Source organism: Ambystoma mexicanum, chromosome 5q (genome assembly GCF_040938575.1).
Source record: "Ambystoma mexicanum isolate Mex_15411 chromosome 5q, UKY_AmexF1_1, whole genome shotgun sequence".
Taxonomy (NCBI): Eukaryota; Metazoa; Chordata; class Amphibia; order Caudata; family Ambystomatidae; genus Ambystoma; species Ambystoma mexicanum.
Genome location: NC_090933.1, coordinates 1,351,046,432 through 1,351,061,516, shown reverse-complemented (window position 1 = coordinate 1,351,061,516; position 15,085 = coordinate 1,351,046,432). Strand labels below are relative to the sequence as shown.

At 47.1% G+C, this 15,085-nt stretch overlaps 1 protein-coding gene across 1 annotated transcript in view; it reads left to right on the top strand.

The window, feature by feature from the left end:
* LOC138498716 (uncharacterized) overlaps positions 1–15,085 on the top strand; it is a 303,741-nt gene that overhangs the window by 203,663 nt on the left and 84,993 nt on the right. The window lies entirely within an intron of this gene.

Below are 15,085 nucleotides of genomic sequence, written 5' to 3'. Positions count from 1 at the left end.
GGCTTTCCACTGCCTGACGCTACAAATATGCTTCTCTGAGCTTTGCAAAGGCGTCGAAAACCTCCGGGGCCTTATCTTTCACCCCATCCGAAGGGCCCTGGAGGTCACAAGAGGCTTTCCTCTTACGGGCATGAGTACTCCCCTTACACCCTGCTGTATAGGGTTCGATGAACGTGCGATCTGCCTTATTGGGGCTATCTTTAGGCTGGTGTAGTATCACCTCTAGGGTCTCCAGCCTCTCCTGTAGGGGTCTCACCCCTTGTGCCACAGCATCCACTAGTGAGTTTCCCAGTACCTCTTTGAAGCTGGCAGCTAAGTCCGAAGACTGCTCCTCTTCACTCCACTCGAATTCTGGAATGCTGAGAGGTTGCTGTGTGCCTGTTATACCTCTGCCAAGTGTCTGAGCATGCCCTCTCACTAGGTGGCTCCTGTAGAGAGTTCTGGTAACTACTTCTGAGTCACCTGCAAACCTTTGAATTTATTTTCTTTTTTTTTTCTTTTTTTTTCTTTTTTTGTATTTACTCTTGTGGCAGCACCAGGCAATGTTCTTCTAGCACCTGTGATGGTGGATTATGTGTCAAAATGGCCTGGGGCTCAGAATGTCTTAGGAGCCTGACGCTCGGGAATCAAACGGAGCTTGGGCGCTCCTCGCACGTGTACAGCAGCAGATGTTGTCCGTTATACATGCTTGCTTTTATTAAATATATCTGTCTGACTTCGTCGTAAATCGACTGTTTAGTTTCTTTTCTATTAATCTGTGGGGCAGCCGAGGACGATCACCGCCATGCCCGAGTTCGTGAGGCTGTATTCGCTCTGCGTTGCATTGTCAGTACGACGTGGGCTCTGACTCCTGCACTCAGGCTCTGGCTCCCTAAGGGAGGGTGCTGGTGCGGCACGGCGATCCTCTGCCTCTGCGAGGCAGTGAAAGTCTGGGGCCCCCGCTGACACAGCGCGGACCACCCCTGATGTGACGGAGATGCGGCAGCAGGGGCGAGCACACTGCGGGGTCCCACTTAACACTATGTGTCCCGATTGCTCAGATAATTATGCGCTAACTTCAAATTGTGCGCATTATCTACTCTGGCTGTGTTCGCTACGATAGTGTATATATATTAATTACGCTAGTATGCTTAAACTCTATGCCATAGACATATTGATGTTGCGAAACAATGCTAGTATGCTAACATAAGCCTTTCTATCAAAACACACATTCCTTAGATAAAAGAGATGAAGTGAAAGTGTACTTATCTGCTTGAAGAGCAGTAAAAGAAGAGGAGGAGCTCAGGGACAGGAAGTGGTCATAGCTGAGCATGGAGTGAGATGGACTACAGAGACTATGGGGATTGTAGTTCCAAAAGAAGAAAAAGCCTATCGAGACATTTTCAGTGTTTTGTTATTGGTTTTGTTGGTTTTGTTGAAACTGCTGAGGAGTAGTAATTAAAGAAGTTGAAGCATAATGCTCGCCTCCAGTCTTGTCATAGAATTCCAAAACTTACATTCTAAAGCAGCACAAAGAGGTGTGGGTCCTTTCACAACCACTTTGGTTGAAGGGCTATTCTTTATCAGTGGGGGGTACTAAGGTTTTTTGGTTGCAATCTGCTTTTGAAACCTCTTGGTAGGTCTGTCTAGTCCACCAGATTGGGATTTAAATTGCTCATATGGTGCACATACTACAAGCACAGATGATATTTGCTCTTTAATGTGAAGCAGTGGAGACCATTAACCAAGTAGGAGATGCAGATTTCACAGATGTGTGTGAACAAGCATGTGCTGCCGACAGTGGATTAACTGCGAACAATTTAGTCTGATCAAGAACAGAAAAGTAAATTCCCTCAATAGGAAACACATTTTATATTGCATATATATAAAGCACTATACTATGCCAAGCTGGTATTTGGTACGTTAGGTGGCACCCAGTGATGGCCTTGGCAGTCTGTAAGGCCCTGAATCCAGACCCCTGCAAAACATTATGGCGCAATGCCCTGCCCACTTGAATATTTCCCAGCCCCCCTTAAATCGCTCCTGTTTAGAGCCCTCCCTTTCTGGATAGAACATTAGCCTCCTGCAGAGCACACGGACATCCTGCGCAAATTCTGACCTTCCTTCAGAGAGTGCTACTGCATAAGCAGGGCAGTGCCCTTCTGCACATAATGCCAATGGTATGGTATGCATTTTTTAATATTGTTTCAACCACGATGTCTGGCCCCCTAAAATGGCTGCTCCCTTGTGCCACTGGCCCCGCTTCCAAAATGCATGGCTGGCTCCTGCTCCCATTGGCTAAGCTTACCAACATTAGCCAATCGATTTCACCGGGACGCAGGAGCCGGCCCTATGATCTAAGGCCCGTATTGAAGGTCTGCCCCCTATCCACCTCTGGGCCGCTGTCCACTGCCCCCACCCACTCCCTGGTCCCCCGTGATGCTCCACTCTGCTCCCTGGTCCTCCGTGATGCTTCTGTTTCTCCCCCCCCTGGCCCATGTCATGCTTCTGTGGCTCCCCTCCCTCCCTGGTCCCATGTTATGCTTCTCTGTCTCCCCCCTGGATCCCTGTCATGCTTATATGTCTCCTCCCCCACCTCCCTAGTCCCCAGTTATGCTTCTGTGTCTCCCACTCCCCTCCCTGCTCCCCTGTGATGCCTTTGTATCTCAGCACACCCCTCCCAGGTCCCCCGTTATGCTTCTGTGTCTCCAATCCCCCTCCCTGGTCCTCCGTTATGTTTCTATGTCTCTCACCCCCTCCATGCTCCCCTGTGATGCGTCTGTGTCTCCCACCCCCCTCCCAGGTCCCCCATGATGCTTCTGTTTCTCCCACCCCCTCCCTGGTCCCCGGATGCTTCTGTGTCTCACCCCCCTCCCTGGTCCCCTGTGATGCCTTTGTGGCCCCCCTCCCTGGCCCCCATGATGCTTCAGTGTCTCCCACCCCCCTCCCCGTTTACATGTTATGATTCTGTGTCTCCCACCCCACTCTCTGGTCCCCTGTGATGCCTTTGTGTCTGCCACCCCCCTCACTGGTCCCCTGTGATGCTTCTGTGTCTCCCACCCCCTCCCTGTTCCCCGGATGCTTCTGTGTCTCACCCCCCTCCCTGGTCCCCTGTGATGCCTTTGTGGCCCCCCTCCCTGGCCCCCCATGATGCTTCAGTGTCTCTCACCCCCCTCCCCATTTACATGTTATGATTCTGTGTCTCCCACCCCACTCTCTGGTCCCCTGTGATGCCTTTGTGCCTGCCACCCCCCTCACTGGTCCCCTGTGATGCTTCTGTATCTCTCACCCCCTCCCTGGTCCCCTGTGAAGCTTCTGTGTCTCCCACCCCCCTCCCTGGTCCCCCGTGATGCTTCTGTGTCTCCCACCCCCTCCCTGCTCCCCTGTGATGCCTTTGTATCTCAGCACACCCCTCCCAGGTTCCCCGTTATGCTTCTGTGTCTCCAATCCCCCTCCCTGGTCCTCCGTTATGTTTTTATGTCTCTCACCCCTCCTCCATGCTCCCCTGTGATGTGTCTGTGTCTCCCACCCCCCTCCATGGTCCCCCGTGATGCCTTTGTGTCTCCCACCCCCCTCCTTGGTCCCCTGTGATGCTTCTGTGTCTCCCATCCTCTTCTATGGTCCCCCGTGATGTTTCTGTGTCCCAACCCCCTCACTGGTCCCCTGTGATGCCTTGTGCCTCCCACCCTCCTCCCTGGTCCCCTAAGATGACTTGTGTCTCCCACCCACCCTCCATTGTCCCCTGTGATACCTTGTGTCTCCCACCCCCTTCCTGGTCCCTGGATGCTTCTGTGTCTCACCCCCCTCCCTGGTCCCCTGTGATGCCTTTGTGGACCCCCCTCCCTGGCCCCCCATGATGCTTCTGTGTCTCCCACCCCCCTCCCCGTTTACATGTTATGATTCTGTGTCTCCCACCCCACTCTCTGGTCGCCCGTGATGCTTCTGTGTCTCCCACCCCCCTCCATGGTCCCCCGTGATGCTTCTGTGTCTCCCCAACCTCCTCCCTTGTTCCCTGTGATGCTTCTGTGTCTCCTACCCTCCCCTGATCCCCCGTGATGCTTCTGTGTCTCCCACCCCACTCTCTGGTCGCCCGTGATGTTTCTGTGTCTCCCACCCCCTCCCTGGTCCCCTGTGATGCCTTGTGCCTCCCACCCTCCTCCCTGGTCCCCTAAGATGACTTGTATCTCCCACCCACCGTCCATTGTCCCCTGTGATACCTTGTGTCTCCCACCCCCTTCCCTGGTCCCCTGTGATGCTTCTGTGTCTCCCACCCCTCTCCCTGGTCCCCCGTGATGTTTCAGTGTCTCCTACCCTCCCCTGATCCCCCGTGATGCTTCAGTGTCTCCCACCACCCTCCCATGTCCCCCGTTATGCTTTGGTGTCTCCCCCCCACTTCCTGGTCTCCCATGATGCTTCTGTGTCTTCCACCCCGCTCCCTGGTCCCCTGTGATGCCTTGTGTCTCCCAACCTCCTCCCTGGTCCCCTTTGATGACTTGTGTCTCCCACCCCCTCCCCCTCCATGGTCCCCTGTGATGCCTTTGTGTCTGCCACCCCCCTCCGTGGTCCCCCATGATGCTTCTTTGTCTCCCACCCCCCTCCCTGGTCCCTGGTGATGCTTCTGTATCTCCCATGCCCCTCCTTGGTCCCCCGTGATGCCTTTGTGTCTCCCACCCCTCCCCCCTCTCGCTCCTCTGACGTCCTTCCCCCTTTTTTCTCCTCCCATCATCCACCCCCCCACACTTATGCACTTTTTTAATTCTCTGTCCTATACTCCGCTCCCTATTCCCTTCTTCCTCTCTTCCTTACTTTTTTCTTTGCACTTACTCTATCAGAATTGTCCCTGGACATAGTATGATGGCAACAATTGTTTGTCCACTCCACCTCCTATACTTGTTCTACCGCCCCCCCCACCCTTCCAGCACCATCTGAAATGTAGTCAGGCCTAGTATGATAGTTGCTTGTTTTGTTCCTCTCCTACCTTCTCCTCCCCTCTCCCTCTCCTATTGTAATATTCCTGTTCTACCAGAAATGCAGTCAGGCCTAGTACAGTAGTTGCCTGTCTGTTTCCCATTTTCCTTCTTATTTGTGTCTTAGCACTTTGCACTATCTGAAATGTCACCAGGCCAAGTCGGATAGTTAATTTCACATTGTTGTTTGTCATGGCTTTTTAAGAATGTCATTGTATTTTCCCTTGTTCCCTCCCTTGCCTTGAAGCACTTTGAAACACATTGTGTATATGCGCTATATAAATAAACTGTCATATCATATCATATGGTAATGTTTATTTGTAAAGCGCTTATACACAAGGCCAGTGTTTCAAAGCCCTTAAGGATGGAGGAAACAAGGGAAAAACAACAGTCATTCAGAACCCTTGAATTTCTGAATGATACAAGTCTGAGCAGGCAGAGAAGTGCATATAGTACAGTTAACAGTGTAGATAACAACAAATAGGTCTGACAATGATTCTGCAGTTTTTCCAAGAGCATTTAGGCGCCACCATGCAAGGAGGCTAGACAGGGAGGATAGGTAGATGATCTTTAATACATGGTACGTTTACATTGTGCAAGTGCGCAGACGGTACAGGAGAGGGAGGGGGAAAGAGTGAGGGGAGACCAAGTGCAGGGGGCAGGGTGAGTCCAAGTGCGTCCAGTCAGTCAGAGACTGGGGTAAGTGCTGAGGGATGCCACTCTCATGGGTCATTGACCACTGCAGTAGTGATGAGGCAAGTGCAGGCCCGGAGGCAAATGCGAGAGGACTGGTGAGGGTGCCAGGGACCTTTGAAACTCTGAGGTACACCAGGCGGCCAGTCAGCAAGCTGTGTGTGAAAGGAGAGGAAGAGGGATAGAGTGGAGAGAGAGTTTAGCAGGGTAGTGGGAGAGAGAAGGAGGAGGAGAAAAGGAATGTCTTAAGGAGTTTCCGGAACTTAAGGAGATCAGGCTCAAGACGGAGGACGGCAGGGAGGCTATTCCATAGGGAGGCCGCTGCAGAGGATAAAGTCCTCCCTCCATATCTCTGCATGGAGAACCGCCTCACTCGCAGAAGGTTGGAGGTAGATGAGTGGAGGGCTTGCAAAGGACAGTATTTAGGTAGGTATTGTTGCAGATAGGTAGGTCCCAGGCACCAGAGAGCTTTGTGGACAATGCAGAGGATTTAGAACTTGATCCTTGCAGCCACTGGGAACCAGTGAAGGGATTTGAGTGCTGAGAGATGCGGTTCCTGGGCTTGAAGCTGAGGATAAATCTTGTAGTTCTGTTCTGGATGAGTTGCAAAGTGCACAAAGCAGAGGCAGGGTGTTGAGAAAGAGGCAGTTGCATTAGTCAAGCATTAACCAAGGCTCTAGAGACAGTGAGCCGCTGGGGGAAGGTGAGAAAAGGAAGATTACCTCTGAGGAGATGCAGCGGGTAGTTGGACCTTTTAGAAATGTCTGAAATGTGAGTGGGGAAGGAGAGTGCAGTCGAAGATGACCCCAAGGTTTTTTGCCTCGCTGGTGGGTGCGGACGCAGGGCCAAGGGAGTCAAGCCAGAGTGGGAGTGGGAGTGGGAAAGCGGGAGCAGGAGACCAATGCAAACAATCTCAATCTTACTGGCATTGAGGCAGAGGTCGTTTGCAGCACACCATTACTGAATAGCGGACAGACAGTCAGATATGAGCGAGGAAGAGGAGGTGGCTGAGGGTAGCTCAATCTCCTTTACAGAGCCCTGGGTATCTATGCGATTGTCTCTGACCGACCCAATTAGTGAAATGGTTCGACATGCAGTATTAACACTATTCTTCATCACATACACCCAGTAGTGCCAGTAGTGACCTCTTGATTCTGTTTGCAGCATAGCACTGAATAGGCATGTTACCCTCAATGGACTGAGTTGGCATGCCCAACCCACTCCCCACAGAACGATTGCTCATCAGGTAATGGGGGCATGGTTCCTGGATCCATATCCAGGGGCAGAAAGTGTAATATTTATTGATATTTGCATTCTGGCCTTCACTGAGTGGCATCACAATAATAAGGGCAACCTGTTAATCCAGCCCCGGCAGACAGGGAAGAACTCGACTGCCACATTTGCTGCTCTAAGTCATTGGATTTGGGAGACTCAGCAGCAGTCATGGTGCTACATACTCAGAAGGATCAGTCTTCATATAAACCACACATGAATGTCCCTGGAACTTTCCACAAGCCAGGAGAGACCTTTTGAGAATGACAAAGGGTGCTAGCACCTTGAACATGAGCAGATGTAGATTAGAAAATATGGACTGTATTCCTAATTATACTACAGTTTGAACATTCCTCACACTTGATGGTGCTGCCTTTCAAGATCTGCACTGTTATACTGGTATGTATCTTGTTTTACCATAGACACTCCCGATTAGATCTATAGACCTTAATCTGACATATCTGACTTAAGTCTCAAGCCTTCCATTAACTCCAATGGCTTGTCATAGATTCTGTTAGAAGTGGGATTAATGCAACCAAACCTAGGCGCACCACCAAGATTGCTCCTCTCCCGATAGAGGTGATGCTTGTGTTAGAAAAGGCAACGTTCACGTATAGGGTCACTACTGAATTGGCTGTATTTGACATGTATATTGCCAATGATACAGTGGTACTGGATGGAAATACATATTAATAATAAAGTTTTGGAAGCAACTCAAGACCTTCCTTTTCTCCTCTGCATTCTCTCTCTGTGCCTCTGTGCTTACCTCATACTTGGGGGCTATAACTGTAACCCTATTGCTCCCTGCCTCCTTGCACTTTACCACAAGGTGCTCTGCCCTGGCTGCACATACTTAGAGCAATGCTGCCCTGATTGCAATTACCCCTTCCCTCCCCCTGGCCGTTCCCCCTCACCATTCTTCCTGCACTTTGCATTGTCGCACTTGCACAATCTGAATGACAAAAGGCCTAGTAAGATTGTTTGTCTTGTCTCCCCTGGTTTATAGTGATAATGTAGAAAGACAAAATGTAGAAAGTCAAAATGTCGAAAAATAAGTGTAGAAAAAAAAATGTCGAATTTTATTTTATGACGTTTTTTATTCGAAATGGGGGGTTCACCCCCCAACCCCCCTTTTTTTTGTTTTTTTTTGTTTTACCTATTTTTTTTTATTCCCAGACCCCAAAATAAATATATAATTAAAAAAAGGGAATATTTTTTTTTCTACATTTATTTTTCGACATTTTGACTGACCACCGTCTCCCCTCTGTCTCTCCCCCTGTCTTGTCGTGCCTTGAAACACGTGTGTACAGGCATGTTATAAATGACATATTTCATATTATTATCCTGATTGTCCCTGACTTAAAGATTAAATTCACCCAGGTTACCTATATGAGCATAGCTCCAAACTTGTGGTTAGACCCTGATTGCTGCATCAATGTGGGGGCAGGAGTAGTGCACCAGGGCTATGTAGGGGCCACCCCTTCCTCAGGCTTCTTCTCGACTTCCTGGCCGCATTCCACACAGTAGACCACCAGGCGGATACAGACACACTACAGTGGTGAATGGGGATTGTTAAGGAGAATTCTCATTTATGGCTAATTTCCCTCACGTAGTGAGTCTCCCAGCAGTTTGGCTGGACTTTTGGAGTTTATTTTCTTTTCACTTGGTAAGAGTGTGAGCTTTTCCCCCACTCTTAACCATGTTTTGCCATGTGTCTTTACCTGTTTTTATGATTGTGGACTCTGAAGTACACCACTTCAGTAGTCCCCTTCTTGTGTGTGTTACACAGCATCTTCAGTGCAGTGATACAGGGTTGTCTTTTAGACTTCCCACCAACTCCATTTCTGGGGCTAACTACAGTCCCCCAGAAAAGGGTAAAGTTGCCATTAACTTTACTTAGTCAATTTACCACAGATCTAGGACACCCCATCTTCCATGGAGTACTGGAAAGGGTTACTTTGTATCCCTTTGTATCTGTACCTCATAGAGCTCTTTAAACATTTAGACTTGGCTGGTGGCAGTGGTATCTACCCTAACTTTTCTACCGCGATTATACTATATAAACGTGGTATTGTTTTAGGCAATTATATTAGCCTCAAACTTAAACCCGCTTGACCAAATACTTTTTCTTTTGGCTCTGGTCAGGTTTATTTGCCATTTCTTTTTGTTAAAGTCCTTCTTGTGTTTTACTTTGCACAGCAAACCAGGTTTGGCCCCTTTGTTCACTGTCTTTGGGCGGGTTTCTGCTCAGTGTCTAGGTGGGCTAAATGTGAGGGAGGGGTGTAGTCACCCCCTGCACAGGGTATCCTAGGAAACCCAAGTCGCACTTTGCCATGATTGGCTGAGGTGGTTGTCCGGGCCAGACAACCCCCCTGCTGCGTGATTGACAGCCAGGCTGTGTGAATGGGGGATTTTCGCATAAAAGGCAGGTCTCTTGGCCTAGAAGTCAGAGTTGCCACTTAAAATACAAGGAACCGAATAGAAGCGGAGAAGAAGATGGCTGCTGCAACTACCCCGTCCCGGTGAAGCCCTGCTGTAGTCCTGAGCTATCTGCCCTTCGACGACCAGAGAAGATCCAGTCTGGAGTCTTCTTCCCTTCATCTTGGTGGGGATAACCAGCTCATCCTCCACAGCCAGAGGATCCTCTTCTTAGTCAAAATCACTGCACGCGGCTATAGCGGTCCCGATAGCCATCAGAAGAGCGTCTCTGGTTTTTAAGGAGCGCACCTTTTATTCATCGTCGCTGCTGCCGGCTTCATCCTTGTGTGGTGCAGACCCCTCCAGACGTCCTCCTTCACACCGAAGTTCCAGGAACCGTGGGTCTGTGGGAAACCAACAGGAACAACTGCCAGGGCATCAGCTTCTCCATTGAATAAGGTACTGTGTTCTGCTTGAGGAATTAGGGTGAATCCCCTTTCTTCATCTCCAAGGCTTGCCCTTGTCTTCCCTCCTTCTTATAACTTTTGCTTCCTCTGTTGACAATATCTAAGTACTCCTGTCAACGTTGAATCTCAAACTGTCCAACTGTGTGATCCTCGACAACAGGAACCCGGTTCCACTTGACACTGGCTCCGGCCTATTGACTCTTGAATTTCCGTCAAATAGTGTTCTCTGATTCTGTCTGCATTGACAAAAGTATTGCCTATGATTTTTGCCCCCAACTCTCTCTGGTTAACCCAGGTGCTAATTGTGTTTTTGCCCCGGTAACAATTCTTGCCGCGGATACATGTTTCTATAGTAAGACAGAACTGTCATTACTGTCAAAAAGTGATCGCAATTGTATTCCCGGTAACGTCTCTTGTTTCGCAACACCGGTCCGTTGAAACACAGGGTACTTACCTTGGATTAGAGTGTCCCAAAGTGAATTGGTTGGTTGTAGTATATTTTTCGTGTGGTTTTGAATTAATAGAAGTGTTGTGTTTATAACAAATGGTTTAAAAATAAATGTATTTATATTTTTCTACCTGAAAACTTAAGTCAGTGTTTGCTTGATTCAGAGTTATTGTGGTCCCATTGTGTAATCTCTACAACTGCTCATATACTCTTGAGATAAGCCTGGCTGCTCCGCTACTGCTACCTCTTTAACATAGTAGTACAGGCTTGTACGAAAGGTAAAACTTGTATTGCCACCTGTGGTCTTAATTGTGTGTAGTGGTCCCTAAGGGCACTGCACAGGATTCTGCCTAACAGGGATCAGCAACCTTGCCCTATGCTGGTTCAAGGCCCACCTCACCAAAGACAAACAGTTCGTTCAGATGTACTCCTCTAGATCACTAATGCTACCCATCCCCCGTGGAGTCCTCTCCCCAGTGATCTTCAATATATACATGGAGCCACTGGGAGTCCTCCTAGCCACACACGAAATCCACATCCACCAATACACCGACACACAGCTTTACCTCAAGATTGACTCCTTCAAGGACATCCACTGGTTCAAAACCTGCCTCTCCCTGATCCAGTCTTAGATGTCCAGTGCATACTTGAAGGTCAACCACTCCAAGAACGAATTCCTACTCCTCGCCAACAACACTGAGCACCCAGAGATACAGACCTGACTATAGACCATGTACCACCTCGGGTGCCACATCCCTCAGTATCCACATCGACAAACACCTCACCTTCAAGACACACATAGCTAAGAAAACTCAGCCAGCTTAGTATCGGCTCACCCTCCTGCAGAAAGTCAAGCCCTTCCTTGCCTTTGGACAGCTTTAGATCCACCATGGGGGCAATGCACTAATCGAAGGCCTCCCATCGTCCTCCCTTGTGCCCCTGAAAAGTGTCCTAAATGTGGCTCCACACCTCTTCAAGGGTCTGCGCAGATAGGACCACATCACCACAGCCCTCACCAACTGTCACTGGCTCCCATTGCGTGCACAAATCACCTTCAAGTCTTGCTGCCTCATCTTTAAGGCAGTCACCCGCAAGTCACCCAGTTACCAGGCAGAGAAAATCAGCATCTACGGCAGACAGTGCAACACCAGAAGCCAGGGCACGTGCAGAATTGAAATCTGCTGCTGCAAAAAGGACAGAACGAGAAAACAAGCCTTCTCTGCCTACCCCCTAAGACTATGGAACCTCCTCCCCATCAGCATCAAATGCTCCTACAATTCAGAAAAGAACTCGAGACCCACCTCTTCAAGGAGTCTCTCGGCACCTAGCAGATCACATTGTTCCTTGCGCCAGCTGACTCCGCCTATCCCTCTCCTCCTCGCCACCCGGTACAGTTGTACCCCCCTCTATGCCTCTCTGTATGCTACCCCCGCTGTATATCTGTTCTGTTGTTACATCTGATAATCACCCTGTTAAGCATCTCTACTGTTGTGTACCTCTGTAAAGTGTTCTGTTACGTATCTGTAGTGTATACCTCTGTAAAGTGCTCAGTTGCTTCTGTAAGCCAGATCAGCGCTAAAGAAATATAATAATAATAATAATAATAATAATAATAATAATAATAATAAAAGGGAAAGTGATGATGCTTTTTATTAATCACTCAACTCACCCCTACTCTGTCCAGAAACGGGAATGCTATTGCCCAAATAATCTGTGAACCCATTTATTTGTCTGACATTAAAGTCTTATTGCCGACTAAAGGAAGTATGGAGAATTTGGAATTGATTTAGGTCCAAATCCATCCCTATCCCCTCTGAAGAAACTAAAAACAGTCTTTGACTGTGTTGTCACTCAACAGAGCAACATATTATCGTAGAGACGGTGAGCAGGGAAACAGGCCCCTTTTTTCATTGGTTTGCTTTACCAAGGAGAGAATGATGACAACAAATTGATTTTATTGTCCATGGATAAGATTGACATCTACAATCTTACTTTGAAATCTGTACTGTATGTCAATAGATCTCTAGAGAACATGTGGGGTAAGCTGCGTTACCCCTTTCCTGAACAGGGATGGACATTATGGGGCTTAGACATTGATTGAATAATCCCATAGTCAGTGGTCATTTCCAAATATACTGGTAAGCAAACCCACAAGCAGGTGGCGGTTCTGTATTGACTCCCGGAAAGTCAATGGGCTATCTAAATTTATGCCTCACATATGCCCCCGGTAGATGACATGATGAGAAGATAGGAACACCCACCTGTGTCTCCACTGTAGGCCTCACCAAAGGTTAGTGGCAATTCCACATGTTGCGTACCTTGCTATTGGCAATGAGAAGCTGCATTGGCAGCACTGGAAATGAAAGGACATTCCCACCCAAAAAGAATGGGTGCAGACAGCAAGGACCATATGTGACATGGAATACCTAATGCATTTGTTGGATGAGGTGTGTATGAATACAGAGGGGGCGTGGCTTCCTTTTCCCACCACGTCTGCACATTAGCCTGCCATGGGAGAGCTATGCTTTTGAATATGAATGTTCTGTTCTTCTGTATCACAGGTATTGTGATAAGGTTACAGGTGGTTTTGGCAGCAATGCATGGTGGTGGTGGGTGCGAAGAGGGATAATAATTGATAATGTTTTATTGAGTGGTTGTATGAGATGAAAATTACATTAAATTTGATTTTCAAAAGCAAAAAAATGTTCTCCCCTAGTTGTTAATACCACCACTTCAACTGAGAATTTTGATAGGTTTTTCTGGACTAATATTTCTGCCTCAATGTTCCTATCCTCACATTTTTTCTGCCTTTCTCTTGTTTTAACTGACAATGGTGAACAATTGTCAGTAGAATCTCCTCCCATGCCTATGCCTGCTTTCCCACAATTTCTCTTGATTGTCTTTGCACTTCCTCCCTGACATAAAATGTGATTTAAAAAAACTGTTATTTTTGCCCACGGTTCTCTAGTCTCTAGCCACCATTTCTCTTGAATATCCTGAATATAAGCCGTTGGATCTTCGCCTGCTCTCATCTTAAGAGTCAGCAATTATTAAAAGGTGCTTGAAACTGAAGTGACTAGTGCTTTGATCATTCTTCATTCTACTCACTATTGACATTGGAAATTCATAGATGTATAATCTCTTTATATTTAAGTTGATTCAGTTATTACTGTTTTAGTAATGGACCTTCTGTGCAACTCAGTGTGTTTCCTGTCCAAAAAGGTGAGGGTGACTTAAGGGAATTAATATTGTTAAATTGGAGCCCAGGTTCATAAAACAACTTTATTAAATACATCAAAATTGTGAACGCCTGATTTGGGGTGGGTGGAAGAGCCCCCCAAACTAAATGCTACCTGATTAAAAGATCCTGCATACACCACTGTACTTTCTGAAGTGATAACCAGCAGTTTCATCTTTGAATAATATATCATACACATATGCCAAATTCCCTCTTTTCACAAGGCCAGGGATGGCCTTATGTAGGAAGATATTTAACTACTATCTACTGTTAATGTATCCAAATGGAGTTCTGAACCATGTATAATGCTGCCCCCCAAAGTCACAGAGACAGTCCAGTATCCATTAGTCAAATCAAGGGCAGTACATTCTTTTGAACCTGGATCTGTGCAAGGCCCTGATCAACATAAGGAAGAGGCCACCTTGACATGTGCACCCTCTTGTTCAGTTCCTTTAGTTCTGCACAGAGTCTTCATTGTCCAATGGGTTTCAATAGTCTTAGTATTCGATTATTAAAAGTACCGTGGATTGGTCAAATAAAACCACGCGATTGCAAGTTCTTGATCCCGCTATTGTTTTACAAATATGGGTGCCATATTAGGGTCTGTAGGTATGGTTGTTTAATGAAGAGAAGTGTTTCCACCATCATATTAATGTAAAGAAATACTTTCTGAAAATCCATAACAATCTGTCTCAATTTGTTTTTCTGGTCTTCTGTATCACAGGCATCAGCTATTCTGATCTATCTCTTGTGCTAGCATCTGGCTGAAGCCTGGAAATAGCTCTGGGATGGCTATTTCTGAAATATCGTCTAGTTGGGCAGTGAGATCTTTAGTTATGGCGTCTATCTGCACAGTTGATTCCTTTGTGTTGAGATAATTACTTTTAGCTGTGAATACTATGTCATCTCCTAGCATCTCGCAGGTAACATCATCTGCTCCATTAGGGTGCAGAGTGTACACCACAGAATTCCCACCTTGTCGAGCATGGATTTATTCTGGTCTGTTGCCATCTGCAGTGTCATGACAATCTTCTGGTAGAGGACCAAGTATTGGATTGGCTATATCCATGGAAAAGTATTTATAATCAACAGCCATTCCAAAGGTGGTATATGGGGATAAAATGTCACTTTGCGGTCATTATTATTCTCTAAAATTCATTTTGTGCCATCTTTAAGATCTACTAATGGGATTGGATGCCGATGCAGGCCTTGTTGCTGAAGAATATTACTTAAGTTAAGTCTTCATTAAACAAAGTCTGTCCTTTCATTATGTTTACTGGGGGTGTGTATTGTCGCGTATTTCCTAGAAGAGTAACCTTTTCTTTGATTTGAACCTCAACAGCATAAGGCATCACTTGGGCTGAACAAAATGTTTTTAATACACCATTGAGATCCATTGGATTTCCCCTGATTCAGAACCAGATGTTGTTATGAAATAGATCTAAATTAATCACAAAAAAGTGCAGTGTGTTTTTGTCAATATAAAAATCAGATGTCTTATCTCTCACAATCCCCCAATTATGGTTCATGTTATTTCTAGTTTCTATCTCTAGCATACACCTGCTAGTAATTACATCTTTTAAATCTTCCATTTTCCAATAAG